A 22,801-nucleotide genomic window follows, 5' to 3' on the forward strand; every position below is an offset into this window, starting at 1 on the left:
AAAATGTTTAAATGTTGTCAGGCCAGGGGACAGGAAGTTTCTGTTTCCTACTAATGTGATATGAATCACATGGAATATTTGTACAAAGAATGGCTATTTAGTGGATGGACTTTCTAATGTTTCCAAGATTATGAAAGTCATCCATAATATTAAAAATGTATTTTGGGGAACCATTTATTCAGTTATTTATTTCCTTTTTTGCTGAGCTCTTAAACTTTTGGGTAACTTTACTACTTTGGGCTTTTCATAAATCTGAGTGCAACGTTACTCAAACGTGTGGACTTACACTCTGAAAAAGGCGTGGAGTTGAACTTACAAGTGTAAGTTACTACTGCCACAAAAGAAAAAGTAGCAAGGTCAGCACCATGCATGACCAACAATTATAGATACAATTTAATGTAACCTAAAAATACTTTCTGTTTTACAGATTTATTAAATATTTTACATTTTCCTTATAGTTTCCACTATGGAGGTCTCCACCTCAACTGCAGAGACTTCCTATGGTAAAACCCAAGGAAAAGTAAGCAGTTTATCAAACTTTGGGAAAAAAAAGTAAACTTTTTTTATGTTGAGTATCAGTGTACATTAATGTTTTATATTTATTTTAAATGTGTAACAAAAAAAAGTATTCAGCACTATTAACTTAATTGTGAATAAAGAATTAAAATAATTAAAATATATTTCATTTAACTAAAATAATCTTTCTCAGGTTTAAATAAAAAAATTAATTCCCACCCAAAATAAAACAATTATTATTATGTACTAATAATTATTAAGAGGAATATACAGAATTAATTAAAAGTAATTTGATTATATATTTTTAAATGTTAATCTTATATTAATTTAAAAGGTTAAGATATTTTATAATGAATTGACAAATGTGTAGTTTTACCTAAAAATAATATTTATCTATAATATTAACGTTGTAATATTTTAATTTAAATATTTTTCCTACGGGATTTGATTTGAAGTCCACACCTCCATTGATTTCTGTAGGAGGGTGTTAAAGTACTAGTTGTTGGCTATGTGTGGTGCTGAACTTACTTCAGATCTGAGCTGGAGTAATTTACTACTTTGTTTTGTGCTGTTTGTTTGTAGTAACTTTAGAAGGGCAGTTTGTGAATGGCAATGTGCTTATTTGGTTGCATGACCTACTTTAAACCTCTACTTAGCCTTGCTAAACCCATTGTTACTCCTCTGTAATCCCTTTCCCTTTAGTCATAAGTATTCCCCATTTTCCAGGCACCCCCTGCCCCGCCCACATTGACTACTAAAATATTTACTCACGTGTGCAGCGGTTCCACAGTAGGAGCAGAGAGTTCCATACAGGAGCAGATAGGAGAGGCGGAGGCGTAACCTCCGCACGTATGTTTGTGAACAGTATTTTGCAGTACTACTGAAGTACTACAAACATACTACAAAACATAGTTTGCGAATAGACCCCTATGACTTTAAAATTCCAACCATAATCCAGAGAAACAGAAATGGCAGTATTGTACTGTTATCTGTTATTTGAGAGGTTCATATTTATTTTGCAGCTAGTCTCTCACCCTGGAATTGCTTTTCGGTTTGGGCAAAAAGCACATCCGTGTCATATTTATGCATGTACAATTTCTCACTAGGTAAAACATTGAAAGGAGTGAATTCTACACATTCCACTCCAAGAGATCAAGAACTTGTAGATTTCCTGGGGAAATCCAGCAAACCTATTTTAATCTCTTAAAATATTTTAAATCTGCTCCCAAGGTAGAGGATTTCCAATTTTTATACCTAGGCTTACTGAGATGAAACCTTAAAGTAATCCATGTAATACACATTTTGGGCCAGATGTACGGCCATTAAGTTTAGCGAGTCACCAATCGCGCAAAATTGCAACTCGCTATTTGTGAATCGCTAAACTGAATGTACAGCAGTGTCTCAGACACTGTTTGCAATTCCCAATGGGGTTGCAAAATGCATGCCTCATGAATATCAAGGAGGCTGTCGCAATTTGCGACCCCATTGGGAATGGCTAGTTGGGAATGGCTAGCATTCCCAGGGATGGCAGCCTGCTGGGGTCAGCAGACCACCATGTCTGGGACTTCTTTTAAATAAAGCAGTTTTTTTTTAATGCAGCCCGTTTTCCTTGCAAACGGGCTGCATTTAAAAAAGAAAAAAGAAACTTTTCACCGCCTGCCCTTAAAAAATATTTACGCACCCATTCACACAGGGGAAGGGGTCCCCTGGGGAACCCTTCCCGTTTGCGATTGGTTTGCCACCTACTTGAAGTACGTGGTAAACTGCGAGGTTTATCCGGCCAGAAAGGCGGTTGCAAAATAACAGTACATGGCATGTTGACTTGCTATTATGAAGGGATCCCCTTCCTAATAGCAAGAGTCGCAAATGCTATTTTAGTGTCTCGCAAAATAGCATTTGTACATGTCTGGAAAGTTTTTTGCAGATGCAAACGGGACGATCTACCGTTTGCGGACTCAAAAAAATTGTTGTACATCTGGCCCTTAGTGCACACTTGAGCATGTGAATTGTGTTTGAGAAACATGCACATATTAGGAATGTGTAAATGACTATATATCTCCATTATGCCTTATTTCTGCCGTTCATTGAGGCTATGGAATTGGCAACGGCACTCAACAGAACAGATTCGTCGGGCCAAGCCACGGACAACTGTTCAGCATTTTTACCTACATAAAAAAATAAATGACAAAGGCCTGCAACCGTAAGGGGGCTCATCACAAAGGAATTTTTTAGCACATAAAGCAGTAGTCCTGTAGTAATCTTTTGCAGCCTCTTACATCCTTTAATAAATTGTCCCCAAAGCATCTAAAATGGGCGTACTAAGCAAATCAAATGGGACCATTCATATCTAATTAGTAGAAATATAAGTGACTGTGCCCTCTTTGCATTTCTACTAATATGGAGTGGGACTTGTTGAGGTCCATTCACAAACGCATGTCAGAGTATGTAAAAGAGTACTCATGCAGTTTTAGTTTCAATACTCATAAATGCCTTAGCCAAATTGACCATTAGCTTCTGAAACACCTGTTGTTTGTGCACATGCATTCACGCGCACACAAGCGCACACATGCACACATTACGGTGCACAGACATAATATCGACTCCAAAATATCGTCTGGACAGAATATCGAGTTTTAAATATCGTTTGGAGAAAATATCGACTAGACAGAATATCGACAGCCAAAATATCGTTTTTAAGGTAAGTGAAGTAATATCGACTGTAAATAATATAGACAGTGAAAATATCCAAGTATATAATCTAGATAGTAAAAAATATAGTTTTTTAAATAATATTTAATTATTTATAGTGTGTTTATGTTATAATATGTGTGAAAAGTGTCAATTTATTTTATAATTATTTTTAATTATTTTTTTAATTATTGTGTAATTTAATTCTGTAGCGGGTTGTGGGTTTATAGGGGAATAGGGTGGGAAGTAATTTAATTATAATTAATTAAATATGTAAATTTATTAATTGGTAGTAATAATTAATTAATTGGTAATTAAATAATATATGTTAATTATTTAAAATTTAATTGGTAATTAATTTTATTTCATTGATTAATTGCTAATTATGTCAATTAAAATAATGTATTTTCTCTAGCGGGTTGTGGGTTTATAGGGGAATAGGGTGGGAAGTAATTTAATTATAATTAATTAAATATGTTAATTTAATAATTGGTAGTAATATTTAATTAATTGTTAATTAAAGAATATTTGTTAATTAATTAAAATGTAATTGGTAATTAATTTTATTTAATTGATTAATTGGTAATTATGTTAAATGAAAGGGGTATTTTTAGGGTTCAGGGTCAGTTTTTAGTTTTTGGGTAAAGGGGTATTTTTAGGGTTCAGGGTCAGTTTTCAGTTTTTGGGTAAAGGGGTATTTTTAGGGTTCAGGGTCAGTTTTCAGTTTTTGGGTAAAGGGGTATTTTTAGGGTTCAGGGTCAGTTTTCAGTTTTTGGGTAAAGGGGTATTTTTAGGGTTCAGGGTCAGTTTTCAGTTTTTGGGTAAAGGGGTATTTTTAGGGTTCAGGGTCAATTTTTAGTTTTTGGGTAAAGGGGTATTTTTAGGGTTCAGGGTCAGTTTTCAGTTTTTGGGTAAAGGGGTATTTTTAGGGTTCAGGGTCAGTTTTCAGTTTTTGGGTAAAGGGGTATTTTTAGGGTTCAGGGTCAGTTTTCAGTTTTTGGGTAAAGGGGTATTTTTAGGGTTCAGGGTCAGTTTTCAGTTTTTGGGTAAAGGGGTATTTTTAGGGTTCAGGGTCAGTTTTTAGTTTTTGGGTAAAGGGGTATTTTTAAGGTTCAGGGTCAGTTTTTAGTTTTTGGGTAAAGGGGTATTTTTAGGGTTCAGGGTCAGTTTTTAGTTTTTGGGTAAAGGGGTATTTTTAGGGTTCAGGGTCAGTTTTGGGTTTTTGGGGTACATATACAATATTGCCTATTATTTAATTAAATTTTGTTACTATATATATATGTTTTAAGAAATATGATTAAAAAAATATTTTTTTTTTACTTTCATTAAATATTTAATTATTAAAAGTTATTTTAAGTATTGTTAATTATATTTTAGTAATTAAATTTTTATATTAATGTAATTAAACATTGTTTTTAGTAAAGTCGATATTTTTTACAACGATATTTTTGTAAACGATATTTTGTAGTCGATATTTTTGTACTTACCTGTTTGTACATACAAACTCGATATTTTTGTAGTAGATATTTTCTCCTCGATATTTTGGGTACTCGATATTGTGGTAGTCGATATTCTTTCAGTGATCCCCACATTACACAGATTCCTAACAGGATCAGGCACATATGTGTCATTTTGACCCAGGGGTAGCTGCTAAATCGGATGTAAACAGTGTAAGTCGGCCTGGGCGTAGTTCGCAGAGTTTTGATACGCGGAACTCCGCGAAGTTACAAAAAAACTCTGTGAAGTTCCGCAAGTGGCAGAGTGCAGTGCGAACTGCAGTTTGTGCTGGTATTCCTGCCACTGGGGTAGAAATTCTACCCAAGCAGCAAATCGCATACTTACTGTTCGCGATCTCGCGAGCGGGTAAAAAACTCTGCTGCACATTGTGAAACGGAGATCTCTGCACTCCACGGAGTGCGGAGTGCAGAAAACTTCGCAAACTGAGCAAAGTTCTCCACCCAGGCCTATGTAACACCTATTTTATCATTTCCTCCGGTCAGAATTAAATGGCAGCCGCTCATTATGGATGTATGACATTACAACGCATGCTTTTACCACGCATGCCTTTACAACACGGTATTTACAACGCATGCCTTTACAACGCATAGCGCTTTGGGGTGCTGGATAGTGAATAGTTTAATTTACTATTCCAACTCCAGTCCCCGTGGATAGTAGGGGAGGTGTTGGATAGTAAATTAAATCTATTCCCTATCCTAGAGCGCCCCCCAGCGCAATGCGTTGTAATGGTTTGCGTTGTAAATACCGTGTTGTAAAGGCACTACGTTGTAAAAGTTGCGTTGTAAAGGTTGTTCACCCTCATTATTTGCACAAGCACTCACCATCAGCGTGCAACTGGTGATAAGTGAATGTGAGAAGCACTGTTAAAAGGGTGATAAGATGGGTACATTGGGTGCAAAAGTGTTTGTTTGTATTGCTTCCATCATTTAGCACCCAGGTCACACTCCTGTGTAAACATATACCCAGTTTAAAAAAAAAATGTTATTTGCACAGAAACTTTTGTCCAGAAGGAACACTCACCTACTAACAGTGACAACCTATGTGAATCGGACCAGTAACACAAGTGGCGTAATGCAAAATGATGGGACCCCCTGCAGAATGTGACGAGGGGGCCCTGAATCTCCCATATCTTGCAGATATGCATTGACATTGGGCTGAATGGGGTGGGCCCCCCCTGAAATGGCGGGCCACCCCCTGAAAGGTCGAGGCCGCCGGACGTGTAGCCCTTCTGACCCACCCTACCCACAGCACGGCCTGAGTTACACCCCTGAGTAACAGCACACTAACGTGACTCTGGTTACAGAGAAGTCCCAGGTGCCAATGGAAAGAGCGCCAAGACTTTACGGCGCTTCGACACCCTGACGTGATTTTTACAAACGCTAATAATATAAGGAAACATCAAAAAGGTAACATAACATAAAAAACATGAGCTTACTTCACACATGGAAAAGCCTTTGACTCTCTACCAAAGCGTAAATGAAACGAGAGAGAAAAAGGCAGCTGTGAGACGTCAAAGCAGCTTTGTAGACACTCTGAATATTGTCTAGGAAGTTAGAACAGCGTGAAATCCTGTGTGCAGAGCAGCTTTTAAGTTACAGGTAGGAGCATTTCAATTAGACACCTCTGTGCTCTGTTCATCACTTAGGAAGATGTCTTCCGGATTCCAAACACACAGCTCCGCGCGCCCGCGCATCCGTCCTGCAGTTAATTACAGAGCAGCCTCGACAAATTAGAAACGGGCATCGTCAAAACTGCTGACACATCACTCTCTCCCAGAGCTCTGCTCCAGCTTTAAACAAGATTCACAAGATATGCAGATGTATTTAAATCACTAGGGCCTCGAACCTAACTGCATCTCCTGCAACAGTGCTGGCGCCATGAATGGAATGCTGAGACCGCCCCAGCCAATCAGAACCACGCCACTAACTTCTGTGGTTGGCCTACATTTCAAGTTTAGAGGGGATGGGAACCCCGGTGGTGCTGTCAGGGATAGTTGACTGGTAAGTCACTGACAATCACTAACTTTGTTGAAGTTTATGAGCATTTTATATTTTTGTGCATTATTAACTACGCTTGAATTTATATGTGCCCACCGATGTGATACTATTGCACTTTTTTTTAACGATGTTCCCATAACATATAATTGTGTTTTTCTTACTATTGTTAACTAGGCCTCAATTTAGGTCTGGATTCCATCTTTTTCAAAATGGAGGGCTTCACTGTGCATGCACACTGTTCATCAGTCCTGCAGGACACAGTCAAGCAGAGTCATGTTTGTTTATTTTCATTGAGGTGGTTCCTGCTGTTGCCCATGAAAACATTCCATCATTGTCACAATAATGTTTCTTCGCCAGGGACCTTCTGCTAGCTCACTGTACCCTATTCATTCATAATTGGTTCATAATTGGTTGCTGTTGATCATGTAACTAGTTTGTCCTGCGCTATTTTGAGATTTGCCTCATCTCTGCGACACATTGCCTCATGAAACTGGGGTTAAACACCGTCTCAGATTCATCAGCCCGCGGGTGTCCTGTTAAGGTGACATATTGTGCCATACAATTTTAAAGGGTCTCAGTGCCCACAGTATTATCACTGGATTAAAAACCTGTTTATTCACTTCTTGGATGTCAGGGCAGTGAGACACCAAGCATGAAGGCCAGTGCTCTGGTAACACTGGTCTGATGCTTCCCCAGGATTTCAGAGGCCAGAGGGAGGTGGTTGAATAATGTTGTATCACCACCAACCTCTTTCTCACCCGTTCATAGGTGCCACATTTCCCAGTTCCATGCATAACTAGTTAGGCCGGCCACTTTATTTATCTTAGAATTCTGGGACTTGTATCCTAGTGAACCCACTAAAAAACCAGGACTGCAAGTCCCAGAATTCTAGAGAAGAACTGGGTTGTGCTGACTAGTTGCACAAGGACATGGGAAACTCAGTGGCTTTGCCTGTTAACTGCAGGTCTGTGATGGCCAATGCTGGCAGTGAAAAGGAGGCTCTCACACGGAAATGTTTATAGGCATGGGCAAAGTGGGCTCTGGCCCAGGGCCCAGCCTTTCGGGGGGGGGGGGGGCTGATAGATCAGGCTCTGTTACACTCCTGCCCTGATGACCTCAAATGATATGTAAAACTAGATTATGATAAATACCCCTTTGTTGGACGTGGCCCTTTCTGAAGGGTCATCCCTGAACTTGTTGCCTTCCCCTGGTATTTTTCGGACCTGGTGTTGATGGTTGTAGGACTCTGGGCACTTTATTACTGCTGTTCTCTTATTTTGTTTTTTTAATCAAGTAATGTGTGGGAGTCTATTACAGACATTTTGCAGAGAAATGCTGTGCTCATGTGTTTCAAGGCCATGCAAAGCCTATAACAAAAAGTTCCTTTTAAATCAAAACAGGACGTAACTTACGCAAAGTGGCAGTGAATCATGGAGATGATGTGCAATAATATTAGTGAGCTGCTACCATATTACAATATTGAAAATGCACACCACAAGCACTGAATATTAGATGGAAACACATTTAGAATGTGTACGAGTGTGCCTGTGCAGTGCCAGTGAACAGGCCACATAAATACAAAGCTGTTCTGAACAGGGGCCCCCAAAAATATGATTGGCCCAGGGCCCCCAAAACTCTTAAGAAGTCCATGCCCTCACAGAGCCACTGCCATCTCAATGCTGGTTCTCCCTCTCAGATCAAGAGCAGACAGCACCACTTGGGGAAGGGAAGATGCTGACGCCCAGATGCCAGGGACTTTTCTTTGTATTGGAGAAAGTAGATTGAAGGGTATTGCAGAGGATGCCAGGTTTTTTGTTACAAGGGTTGGGTGATATGGAGCTTCTCCTGAGGGTGGTGTGGGGCATTGGCAGGACGACAATAATTTTTGCTACATTGGATGGGTGAAGGGTGGTTTTCCATGACGGTGGTGTGAGACCAGAATGTCAAAACCCACAGTTGATGGACAGAATGTAGAACAATGTCTTACATTCACCCCAGTACAAAGATCTGGGCCTAAATCCATCGTTTTTTTGCACTCCACACCACCCTATGTCAGACAATGGCTATATGCAAATCAGCTCTGACCCTGTGCCTCATGGGAACAGTCCAGTCCGAACTACCAAGCCATGTCTTTCCCAGACCGGAATCAAGCATCCAAGGACCGGTTTCTGGCTATCAGCCTTCATCAGCCTGGATAGCTTGACTCCAGTGGTGTGGAGACCAGAATGTCACCAGGGGCCTTATTCTAGAAGTGCCCGGGGGCACAACAGGTGTTTGCACCCACTTGGGGCACTCCTGGGTCCCTTTGTTATTACAGAAGAGACCGCAGATTCTTGTGCAGCCATTCCGTAATACAGATAGCGTTGGCGCAAATGTTATCTCAAGAGGGCGCTGCCTTATCTCCATGAGGGTGTGGCCCCATGCAAATGAGGGAGTCTCTTTACCTCTGCACCCATGCTGCTTATAGACACGGGTGCAGAGGTAAAGAAGCTGTCAGGATGCGCATTGACAGTGTGCTGCAAAAAGGTGGCGCACTATCATTTCACCCGCCTGCAAGGGGATCTCTAATCCCTTTTTAAAGTGCAGGTGGGTGCAGGCTGCACAGTGAAACATGGACAGGCTTTGAAGCAGCCATTCCGTATTTGACTTTAATGCGCTTCCCCCAAGGCAGCACGAGTTCACAGCAGCCCTAAGGGCAGCATCTTCAACCTAATAGGGTGCACTCTCTCTATTTGCACACGCGCCACTGTTTGAAGGTGCATGGCACAAACAGGGAAAGTGCACACTATACGTTCTAGGGCCCCAGGTATTTCGTTACATTGGGTGCTAGAGGGGTGGTTTGTCTTGAGAGTGGTGAGGGAGGTTGTCGGGACACCAGGGCCATATTACACATAAAGCGCATTTTCATTGTTTGCACCGGATGCACCTTTCAATAGGTGCGCCTGGCATAAATAATGAAAGTGCACCCTATTACGATGAATGCACTGCCCGCAGGGCAGCTGTGAACTTGTACTGCCCCGGGGGCATCGCGTTCAGATCAAAAACAGAGCGGCCGCTTTACAGCTGCTCTGTGTTTTCACAGTGCAGGCGGTAACACACCTGCACTTTTGAAGGGGATTAGAGATCCCCTTGCAGCCGGGTGCAGTCAGTGACTGTACCCGCCTGCAAGGGGATGTCTGGGTGGGTCCATTCTACCCCTTTCCCTGTGCTAGAGGACTGCCATCAGGGGGTGCACTGTGAGTGTGCCTCCCGAGGGCTTCTTTGCCTCTGCGCCCATGTTGGAAATACGGGGTGGGAGGAGAGGCAAAGGGCTCCCCTCATTTGCGTGGGACACGGCTCCATGTAAATGAGTGAACGTACCCTTGAAGATAACACTGGTGCGTTATGTGTGCCAGCGCTGTTGATATTACAGAAGGGCCTGCACAAGCATCTGTGGCCCCTTCTGTAATACCAAAGCACCTCAGGACCACGCAAAGCGGATGCAAATGCCCGTTGCACCCCTAGGGCACTTTATGGAAGACAGCCCCTGGTATTAGTCTTAGATTTGGTGGGAGAGGATTGCTTTAGTACATTTAGATCATGGTCTGCTGTGCACAGCAGGGATTAGGTTGAAAACAGGCACAAAGTTCATTTCAGCTGCTCTGCAGAGTGGTCATGATACAGCAATGGGGATCAAGGAATCTGTAACACAACATTCATGTTGCAGTGACGCAGAGCTATTGTCCCTGCACTTCCGGCATAGCAAAGTGCGCGTCCTATTGCGGCATGGCCACCGGGGCAGCTGGGTAGGTGCACACCTGAATGCCCGGATGCCTCTAGATCCCTGTTCAGATGTCCAAACAAACTCAAGTTTTCAGCTGGAGGACAGTCGCCTGCATCACCCTGCTAACGGCACTGTCTCTGATGACCCAGGATTGAACACTTAAGGAGAATTTGTAGAAAGTTTACCCTTTTTTCAGAAACATTTACTCAAGTAAGGAAAGATTTGGACCTTGCTATGATGATGTTTGGGACATGAAGGTGGCTTCTCAAGGAGACAGTAAAATAAACTGAAGAAGGTGTATGCAAGGAGATTGAAAATGTAGGAGAGGTGTGGCGCAGCGGCCAGGGTGGCTGACTGTGGAGCACGGGGCTCACGGTTCGATCACCGGGGACAGCTCAGCACCATGTGACTCTGGGCAATAGCTCACTTAATCCCCCCCCCCCCGATGGACCCCAGCGCCTTGAGAACCTCAGGGGCGAGTAGTTCGCGCTTTACATATACCGGATTTGGATTTAGATTTAGTGCCACTGAAAGGGGAATTTAAGCAGGATTGCTAACACTGTGTCTGTTGGCATGTTTTGAACGATGTGTTTGAGATGACTATTGAAGATCATTCACGTTATTTACGTCAAATCAGCTTGGGGTGTTTTCATTGTTTATTATTGTTTTGAGTGTAAGTGGGATTTGCAGTGATTTTTTGGGTTATATTGACAGATATCAGTCATTGTTTACCACTTGGGGAAATCTATAATAGGATTACTTGTAATAATAATAACCTTGAATTTTTAAAGCGCACAGCTACCTCCTCAGTGTTTTCCCAGAGCTGGGGGCCCTCGGGAAGATTAGGAGAGCTATCGGTCAGAGTCACTTGGTGCTGGGCTGACCTGCCGCCAGAGCCGGGGATCGGCGATTCAGTAAGGCACCCTGGCCGCTGTGTCATACCTCTTCCACCTGTAACACAGAGTATTTCCTGAAAACGAAGCCTGTGAGCCCTGAAATGCAGAAACATTTGAGAGAGCGCAAACTGACCTAAATGTATGAGTGCATCACACTTACCTGTAGTAAGCACAAATCATGAGGAGAAATGCCATGAGTGCTAATAGTATCTGTAATTATATTCTGAATGTATAGCTAATGTAGAGATTTAAGTAGAAGTGGAACTAATACAGAAATGTGTGACACTATATGATTTTAGTAGATGTGATTATTTCTGAATCCATGTCGTGTAGCTGTTAAAATGTAAGATGGTATGTGGTTAAACGCAGAATGTGGTAGGCCTCAGGGCCAGAGCTAAAAGGGAAGATGTTTCTTTTCACGACATAGATTGTATTAATGTTTTGGTCATTGCATTAAATGGGCCATGATTTATAGAGATGTTTACTGAATAATAGAATAAGAGTATTAACATGCTTTAATTAATGAAGAAGTTGAATGCTATAATCATGATGAGAAATATTATAGGCCTGAAATGTTTTAACATTGATTTACACGTACATGTCTGGGCCAAGAAATGTTGCAGGCCTTTTTGGAAGTCTATGAGAGTTGGGTTCTTGGCAGTAGATGTCTGTCTGCAAGGAAAGGGGGGATCCAATTATAAATGAATGAATAGAGGTCTGTTCAGTAGGCGGCCCAGACATGGAGGAGGGTTCCGGAATGTTTAAGGGGTATCAGCGGGCCGGAGAAGAGTCTGAGAAGCAAGGTCAACTCTAACGTATGAGGCCCAATACAAAGCATCATGGAAAAAGCCAGAAGCTACACCACGTGAGGGGCGTCTCGCAAGGGGCGTCTCAATTGTTGTTGACTGTTTTGTATTAGGGACAGCACCCCTGGGTGGAGTTAGAGCAGATGCCTGAGGACCCTTTAGAGAGCTGATGGGTAGGCAGAGAGGGGTCATGACTGGAGAACTATAGGTTTTCACCAAGAGACTTAGAGTGAGTGACTTCCCTTGGGGGTCATTCACTGCTGACACCTTTGTTAGGTTGGGATTTGGTTAAGTAGGGATACCATCTAGAGCAGGGTAGGGACAGCCTAACCTGTGCGTTTTCCTCCAACTTAAATGAAGGAGAGATATGCGTCAATGCTGATAGCTTTATTATTCTTAGAACTTGTGTTAGTGATTTCCGTTGCTCGTCTGAGGGCTTTCCGAGAGCACATGTATGTAATTGGACCTGTGTATCTCGTGAATCTCATTCTGAGATGCCTGTATTTGCAGCTTATCATATCTTTACAATAAACTTTTGAAAGCTAGAAGTTGTTTGTGATCTTTGGGAGCAGAGTACTTTATTGGGTGAACTGGTTTGGTACAGGGGCACTTTCATCCTCCAAGACAGGCAACAAAGGTTCAGTCGACCAGATCGAGGTTTGGATCAATAGTGATGAGGTATCGATCAAAATCTCGCCCTTCCAGTTGGTAGCTATAGAGGATGGTTGCCTTCTTGAGGACGGTGACCTAGGCCAGGTTAGCTTACCCCAAGGCCCCTAGAGATCGATGATCGGAAGAACCGCCCGCTGAAGAAGATCCGGATGACGTGAGACAGAAAAAGCAGCAGTATCGGTCGAGAGTGAGTATAAAGGGTTATGCGTGTTAGATTGCGGTGTTTTGTATTGTATCTATGTTGTAATGTCTGGCGGAGTTGAATGTCTGTAGAGTGACTGTGGAACAGGTTGTGAGCGCGCGCAACCGGTGGAAATCTTAAGTTCAAGGAGAGCTTAAGTGGTTCGGGTGTATCGGACACCCAGAGTAATCGTCAACTAGTGTGAAGGGGGTCATGAGGTACCATTGATCACCCGAAAGACCGAGATAGGGGGACCGTAAGAGTGAGTGCGTGAGTAACGGACGCTGGTCGGAAGTTACTGTGTGTGTAAGCAACCTATCAGAGAGACGATACATTTCGTCAGTTGTGTTGACAATTACATATAGACTGTGGACGTACAGTCGAGAGAAGTGACCGCTTGGTCGGAAGTAGTCATTTTTCGGTGTATGAATGGGACGCATGCATAACCGGGAGACGAGTTGAGAAAGGAGGGGTGCTGCTGCGAAGCGGAGAAAAGTGACGTCAGAAAGTGTCGCGACGAGATTGGCCGACCGGAGAAAGACCGCGCTGTGATAGGCCAGCTAGCAAAGACGTCAGACAGGGTCGCGACGTGATTGGCTGACCGGAGAAAGACCGCGCTGCGATAGGCCAAGTTAGCAAAGCCGCGACAGGATTGGTGGATTGTCATCAGGAAGTAAACAGAGTAGCGAGGCTGGATATTGTGCGCATAATTATGAAGTGTTTTAAATGGCTGAAAGCGGTGTTTAAAAAAGAGAAGCGGGGATCGTATGAAGGGGAAGAAGCCCCGCCGGAGGGTACGCCAGCTCGTTATATGGCAGTGAATGTTGGGCTGCATACGATCCTTTGGATATCAGAGTGGAGTAAGATTACTGAAGGAAATGAGGAACTGACGTTCCCGAAGTACGGGACGTTCAGATTAGAGGTGTTACATCGATTAAAATCAGTCATGACCTCAATGAGACCCTTGCCTAGACCGACCCAGTTTGAAGCTCTTGAAGCATGGGTTAGGGCAGCGCATGAAAAGAATATGAACAGACGACAAGAAAGGGTGAAACGATCGGTAAGGGCAGTGCAGGATGCCAGGTGGGATGCGGATGCTAAGAGATGGAGAGTGCATAACTTGGAAGTAAATAAACTGTACCCAGTGTTAGAGGTACCCGTAAATAAAAGCCCCCTAGAAGAAGATGATGAGAGCGAAACAGAGGACAGCCTGATAAACAGATTATTGACAGACAGGCCACCCCCGTATAATAGAGCAGGGGGAGAGGTCGAGCATACTGAAGGAGAAAAGGGGAGCAATACAGGAGAGCATAGACCGCTTCCCAGTTCAGAGTGGGATCCTGAGGCAAAGAAAGAGCTGTCCCAGCCTAGTCAGGTGCAACAGGTAGTCGGGAGGTTTGTGGTACAAAGAGCGCCGGAAACGGAAAGCGCCACATCCTACGCATTACCAGATGCACTACAGGTACCTGTTACCATAGGTCCTATAATATCGATATATGACCAAGAGAGAGCAAGAGGGGAAGAACGGGTACGGAAGGAAAGAGAAAGAGCAGAGAAGGCAAGAAGGAACGATACGATCAATTCCCCAAGTCAGATGCCGATACCGAGAGAGTGGAGCACCCCGATGCACACAGCAGGGGACCCAGGAGGAGATCCTGGGGGCCCTAGATGGCCAATGGATCTGAGGGGATCTGGACGAAAATCCTTTCAAGAGCTAAATGAGTACATGAAGCAGTGGGATGAGGCAGTGAAGGCTCAAAAGAGCATCATAGCTGCGGAAGCTGAAAGGGAAAGTCAGGACAGCCGAGCTCGGACTCACTGCGGGGCTGGGGAGAGCAGCCCGGAGTGGGACTGTAGAGAGAGAGAGAGTAGGGGAGTCACCCATTGGGCCCGGAGGGGAGATAGAACAGACCTGGAAAACGGGGGCCCCGGGAGTGGAGGGGTGGCGCGCCCAATACTCAGTGAAGAGGAGAGGAGAGCGCAAGAGTACAGAAACAGCTTTAAGTGTCCACACTGTGTGCCCGGCACCAGAGAACTGAATGGGAGTTGTGAGAGGTCGCACCATAGTCCCTGTGATGACGGAAATGAGCGCAGCCCAGGGAATATGGGGAACCAGGAAGGATCGTATCGGATACTGAGCGATACTAGGCAAAGAGAGAGTAGCGACCAGAGGGAAAATAACAGAGAGGTGTGCGGTGAGAGGAGAGAAGAAGAAGAGAGTGGGCAGAGCAAGAGTAGGGGTAACAGGCCCGTGTTCCATCACCTTCCAAGATCGGATGGCCGAGCATGGGACCTGGAGAGATGGGAGCAAGGGAGACCACTCATTAACTCTCCCGAGACCAAACGTAGAGCTCGAAGTTGGGATGGTAGGGAGACCAGTGAGCCCCCTTCGAAAGACGTATTGCGAGCTGAGATAAAAGCCAAGAGACTCGATGTCGCCAGTTTAAGGTCAGACCTGGATGATATGGTAGATGGTACCCTGCCTTTAGAAAGAATGGAAATGTATGAACAGGATGAAATACTGTATATGGCAAAGGACATTACCCGAAAAGCGAGAGCAGTCCATGAGAAGTTAGTCGAACTAGCAGGCAAATATATGGTGGACTTGTCAAGAACCAAAGCATTACAGGGTAACCACAGGCTACATTATACAGATCGAGACCTAGATGAGAGGAGAACGATTGGGCTGAAAACACACATAAGGGAACTGATCACTGGAATAAGGACATGGAGGGCACTAGATAAGTGGGAAGAGAGGTGGTCCAAGAAAGGGACCGGCAGGAGAAGCACGCTTGGTATGACACCAGGAGGACAGCAGGGAATAGAAGCTTACCCTTTGCGTGAAGTCGCAAATGGGAACTATGTACATGTCCCTTGGAGTAGAGGAGATTTAGCTGCTTTTACCACCTCCTTCCCCAAATTACGGGAAAACCCAGTGGAGTGGTACAAGCAAGTGGAGAGATTTGTAAAAATCTCAAAGGTCCTATGGATAGATCTGAACACGCTGTTTGACATTGTAGTACCAGGAGATCTGTGGACAGCATGCAAGGTTAGCGCTGAGTGGCCCATAACGGAGCCAGAGAGAGATGCTAAGACTAATGGGCCGTCCGAGATTGTGATGGCAAAATTCGAGAGAGTGATGACTTGGCTGAAAGAGAAAGTGCCAATGCAAGACATAGATTGGGTCAGAATAGACCGAACAAGACAGGAACCCAAAGAGACAGTCCACGAATATTACGAGAGATTGCTGAAGGCGTTTAAACAGTATAGCGGCTTGGATGTAATGGATCCAAAAGACATAGGGCAATTTGTGTCCAAGTTCGTCCTGGGATTGAGACCGGATATTAGTTTAATGATTCAGCAACACTCGATTTGTTGGCAAAGTAAACCCCTAGACGAAATACTGAGATATGCTAGGTACTGCTGTGATGAGATAGACTCCAAGGCTAAGAAATTAAAAGAAAAGTTGATGGTGGTACAGATGCAGGCAGCAGGAAAGGGGGGACAGCAGCAACAGCAGCAAGGAACAGGTACAGGAGGAAAGAAGCAGTACAGTCAGAACAAGGGCAATGAGGAGAGTTCCACCTTTAGACCTAGAATAGATATAGCTGCCTTGAAGAAAACGACTAGGTGCCACCAGTGTAACGAGGTGGGGCATTGGAAACGCGAGTGCCCCTACAATGTAGAGATAGGAGAGCAAGAGATAGAGGAGGAAGAGGTCCAGAGCGCGCCTACCAGAGGGGTGACGCCATACCAAGGAAAGGTGCTCAAAGGGGGGGGGGCTCCTCCCCGAGCCCAGTTCCCGCAACCTCCTCGAGTAGGGTCTATGGGTAAGACCTATAGACAAATGCCCCTGTTTGTAGAAGGGGAAGAGTGCTATTATGTGGACCCATTAACCGGACAGAGAGTAGAGAGAGAAGACTGCACCCTCGGGGCAGCCTTGGAAGTGGACCAGAGGGGACCCTATGTGGAAGCAGAAGTAGCAGGGTGCCCTACGACATTTCTGGTGGACACAGGAGCCACTAGATCCACGATCAGATCAGCTGCAGTTCCAGACCTGCCCATGTCTGGAGAGACCATACAGGTGGTGGGGGTCGCAAACAGGAGAATAACCAGCCAATTGACAGAACCGGTACAGGTGAAAATAGGGAAGTACAGCGATGAGCACCAGTTTGTGGTTTGCGATTCATGCCAAGGTGCAACCGCCTCCGCTATGTCCTGGTGGTTGTTTGTGTGTTCTCCAGATGGGTTGAGGCATACCCTACACGTAGGTGCGACACCCTCACAGTGGCCAAGTTACTGCTCAGGGAACTCATTCCGCGCTTCGGGGTGCCGGCCTTTTTGGAATCAGATAGGGGAACACATTTTAACAGCGAGCTTGTGAAAATGATTTGCGCAGCTCTGAATATTGATCAGAAGTTGCATTGCAGTTACCGACCAGAAGCCTCAGGAATTGTGGAGCAGATCAATGGCACGATCAAGGCCAGAATAGCCAAAGTTTGTTCCTCAACGACCCTGAGTTGGCCTGACGCCCTGCCATTGGTTCTCATGAGCCTTCGTAGTACCCCAGACAGAAGAACGGGGTTATCCCCACATGAGGTGTTAATGGGGAGAGCAATGAGGCTGCCATCTGTCCCAACTACTGCACTGTTAAATATCACCGATGATATGATCCTGGACTATTGTAAGGGGCTGTCTGACGCCATTCGTTCTGTGTCCCTTCAGGTGCAGGCTGCCGAGGTTCCAGCGTGCCAGGGCCCGTGCCATGACCTGTACCCTGGGGACTGGGTCCTGGTGAAAAAACATGTGAGAAGAAGCTGCTTGGATGTTCGTTGGCGTGGGCCCTTCCAGATCATCCTGATCACGAACACAGCTGTGAAGGTGGGAGGCCTGCCCAATTGGATCCACGCGTCACATACGCGAAGGGTTCCAGCACCTCGGGAAGAAACAGCTCCTCTCTCGGATAGACGTCCAGAAGAGGACCGAGAAGCCATAGAGGGGGCTAGCCAAGCTGTAGAGGTGCCAGCGGAAGCAGGGAACGAGTCTGACCAAGCTGAGGACGGTCAGTACAACAGCGAAACAGAAGACGCTACAGAAGGAGAAAGTAGCTGGGAGTACGAGTCAGACACTGACAGGTCTGACAGAGAGCGAGAACAGACAAGAAGGAGAAGGAGTAGAAGGGCACGTGGAGAAGCTAATTGGCCGCAAAGAAGGAGCTCTAGCCTGAGGTCAACTCCAGAGATAACCCTTCCTCCGATATCAGAAGACTCAGACCCAGAAGAAGGTGCTCAGGGCGCTGAAGCACCCGACCGAAGGAGGTCAAGAAGAGTGCGTGTGCCTAACAGAAGATACTCCACACCTGAGTGGACATATCTGGCGACAAATGTCTGTGAAACCGGAGACGGGGAGGATCCGAGCGGTGGTGGTGTCCAGTTCTGAGCCCATTATCACCGTGGAAATACGACTGTTGGTACCCGGAGTCGAACAAGAAGGGTCACTAACATTCATGCTCCCCAGACCTCCCCGCCTCAGCAAGTTAAAACACATGTTCCTTTCAGAATTGCAATTCCCCGACTTTGGTACAACGATAACAGCACATGAAGAGCACAATCTTCGTTTGGAAATACTGAACTATGCTATTGAAGCTGCAGGCACAGGCTTGATAGTAGACTGTTAAAGGACTTTGTAAATAAAGTGAACAGAAAAAAAGAAGATTACCTAGCGCCCAGGAAGCAGAGAATTTTAGGGAACCTCCCTTGAGTTGATGGAGAAGGGCTAGGGTTGTCTTTATTGAACTGTTAAAGGACTTTTGCGAAGAAGGTTGTCAGCTTCCAGTTGTGTGGATTCTAAAGACAAAAGGATTAAAAAGAGACTGTAAAGGAAAAAGAGGAAAAGAACTTTTTGCTAAGATAAGAGAGAGCCATATTGTCTGACGAAATGGAGGCCGGCACCCAGAACCGCAGAGCTAAATGTATAATAGGTACACTAATAGTAGGAGTGATAATATTAATAGCTTTAGTGGTAACAATTTCTTATGTAAAGGGACATGAGGAAGAGGCAAAGGTAACTGATGTGAATTCTGTAGAAACGCTTACACCTACTGTTGCTGGTGAGAAAAGAGAAAACACACAAGAGAAAGCGTTATTAGCTGCAGAGGCCCGTAGGTTACACGTAGATGAGTCCCAAGGAGACTTTAGGTCAAATGCTTATGCTAAACTCTTATATGAATACGTGGATGCCATGGAGGTTAAGGATTGTTACGTCTGCATGCAGTTGCCGGCGTCTGTAGATGAGGGCATTAGATACCATCACCTCCCGCTGACATATGGCATTACATGTAGCTTATTGCTTAGTATATTTTATGAGAGAGATAGTTTCGAATACTATTTCTCCAATTATGATTCAGTATTGCCAGAAGTCCCAAATTATAAGCAGATGAACAAATGGGACTACTGGAAGAGTGAAGACAGATTGGCCAAGTTCTTCATTCCTTGGATTACCTTAGATACTTCACATGCCCGTAGGAATAACCTGACATGCAAGGTGTCAGAAGTCGAGAAGAAGTTCATAGGGCAGGTAGATGATCGTTACAGGAGACAAAAGATTTTGAAAAAATCAGGACAATGGAAAACAGATTGGACCGAGGAAGAGAAGGCACACAAGAGAAAGGGTAGTAGTGGTCCAATAGCTTTAGATAAGACACAGAGAGGAAAGCTATGTCTTCACCGAGCCAAAACGTATTATGAAAATGTATACGTGGGAGAAGTTGACTGTGAACATGCTTTCAATCTAGAGTACTATACTAAAGATTTCCTGAAGGGAATGCAAGTGATTCCAAATGTGTATTTTGTATGTGGAAGAAATGCTTATGTGAGACTACCTGACAACTGGTATGGATCATGTTACTTAGCAATTGTCTTCCCCAAAATATATCATGCACAAGACTTAGTAATCATTGAGGGCAAGACATCATCGAGGGGAAGGAGAGATATAGGAGATGCAGAAATGGTTGGAGATGTCTTTGGAGCTATGTTCCCTCTTTTGGGGGTAATCCTTAATGATGTTAAAATCAGACGACTGGCAACAGTTGTCGACAGGTTGTCTGCCAGCACTGCTCAGTCCTTAATGCTGGTAGAAGGAGAGATGCAATCGATAAGGGCTATGGTTCTTCAGAACCGTCTTGCGTTAGATGTCCTACTAGCAAAAGAGGGCGGAGTCTGTAAGGCTTTGAAGGTCCAGGAATGCTGCACTTACATTCCAGACAATTCAAAACCCCTTGAGAAAGTTATTAGGAACATAACTAGTATTCACAAGGAGATCGAAGACTTGAGTAGAGAAAATGTCTGGGAAAAGGTGGGCCACGGAATGAGTGAAGTTGGAGGGTGGATTTCCACCTTAGGCAAAAGCTTTGTGTGGTATATACTAAAACCTGTCATCATAATATTGATCTGTGGGATTATATTGTGGGGATTGGTGAGGGTATTCAAATGGTACAGAGCAAGAAGGTCAGAAAGGGCCCAAAGAGAACAGCTGCAGAGATTGGCTGCCATACAAGATAATCAGTACAGGAGTCTGAGGGCTCTGGAAGCACAGAGACAAGTTATGCTACCAATAACTGCAGTTTAAATGTTAGTGATGACCCCGAGAGGTCATCAAAGGGGGGAACTGAGAGAGCGCAAACTGACCTAAATGTATGAGTGCATCACACTTACCTGTAGTAAGCACAAATCATGAGGAGAAATGCCATGAGTGCTAATAGTATCTGTAATTATATTCTGAATGTATAGCTAATGTAGAGATTTAAGTAGAAGTGGAACTAATACAGAAATGTGTGACACTATATGATTTTAGTAGATGTGATTATTTCTGAATCCATGTCGTGTAGCTGTTAAAATGTAAGATGGTATGTGGTTAAACGCAGAATGTGGTAGGCCTCAGGGCCAGAGCTAAAAGGGAAGATGTTTCTTTTCACGACATAGATTGTATTAATGTTTTGGTCATTGCATTAAATGGGCCATGATTTATAGAGATGTTTACTGAATAATAGAATAAGAGTATTAACATGCTTTAATTAATGAAGAAGTTGAATGCTATAATCATGATGAGAAATATTATAGGCCTGAAATGTTTTAACATTGATTTACACGTACATGTCTGGGCCAAGAAATGTTGCAGGCCTTTTTGGAAGTCTATGAGAGTTGGGTTCTTGGCAGTAGATGTCTGTCTGCAAGGAAAGGGGGGATCCAATTATAAATGAATGAATAGAGGTCTGTTCAGTAGGCGGCCCAGACATGGAGGAGGGTTCCGGAATGTTTAAGGGGTATCAGCGGGCCGGAGAAGAGTCTGAGAAGCAAGGTCAACTCTAACGTATGAGGCCCAATACAAAGCATCATGGAAAAAGCCAGAAGCTACACCACGTGAGGGGCGTCTCGCAAGGGGCGTCTCAATTGTTGTTGACTGTTTTGTATTAGGGACAGCACCCCTGGGTGGAGTTAGAGCAGATGCCTGAGGACCCTTTAGAGAGCTGATGGGTAGGCAGAGAGGGGTCATGACTGGAGAACTATAGGTTTTCACCAAGAGACTTAGAGTGAGTGACTTCCCTTGGGGGTCATTCACTGCTGACACCTTTGTTAGGTTGGGATTTGGTTAAGTAGGGATACCATCTAGAGCAGGGTAGGGACAGCCTAACCTGTGCGTTTTCCTCCAACTTAAATGAAGGAGAGATATGCGTCAATGCTGATAGCTTTATTATTCTTAGAACTTGTGTTAGTGATTTCCGTTGCTCGTCTGAGGGCTTTCCGAGAGCACATGTATGTAATTGGACCTGTGTATCTCGTGAATCTCATTCTGAGATGCCTGTATTTGCAGCTTATCATATCTTTACAATAAACTTTTGAAAGCTAGAAGTTGTTTGTGATCTTTGGGAGCAGAGTACTTTATTGGGTGAACTGGTTTGGTACAGGGGCACTTTCATCCTCCAAGACAGGCAACAAAGGTTCAGTCGACCAGATCGAGGTTTGGATCAATAGTGATGAGGTATCGATCAAAATCTCGCCCTTCCACATTGTTGGGTGAGAATGATTTGAAACACACTGTATACTTTGTGAATGGTAAGGCAGTTTTACGTATACCATGAATTTAATAATAAACACTAGATTGAGTCACCGGGGAATTAAAATAGACGAGTATTTAATTAACACTGTGTTTATTGTTAACCTATGGATTTAAATTCAAGATACTATATTTAGCATTCCATTTCTTGCTACCACCCACTGCTGATAAAGGAAAAATGAACTCAAATTTTAGGGTTAATAGCCCAGTGGAATGGTTAATGAGCACAGATGAGAATAAGGACAATGAGGGAAACTTGTGTGAAGGAATGTGAAATCAGGTGTGAGTTCTTATGGCCTTGCAGGGTTGGCAGGCCACTTTAGGAGTTCTGAGGAGACCAGGGCGAACCCTTGTATGGAGACAATCATTCCCCATACAAACATTAAGGGGTCCATTAGGATGGTGGGCGGATCGCCCCCGCCAGGCAGGCGTGGTGGGGGCGATCCGCCTGCCATTCGTGCTGGAATGACCCCCCGCCATATTATTATGGCTGGGGGGCCCGTGGTGGACAGAAAGACCGTCCGCCGCTTTTCCGCCCCGGTTGCCTTGCAACCATGCAGGAAAGGGCTCTATATGGTGGCGGTGTCTATAAGACACCGCCAGCCATATTAGTATGGGCATTTTACATGCAAAAGGCATGCGGAGTCTGCTTT

This window comes from Lissotriton helveticus, chromosome 8, assembly GCF_964261635.1.
Source record: "Lissotriton helveticus chromosome 8, aLisHel1.1, whole genome shotgun sequence".
Taxonomy (NCBI): domain Eukaryota; kingdom Metazoa; phylum Chordata; class Amphibia; order Caudata; family Salamandridae; genus Lissotriton; species Lissotriton helveticus.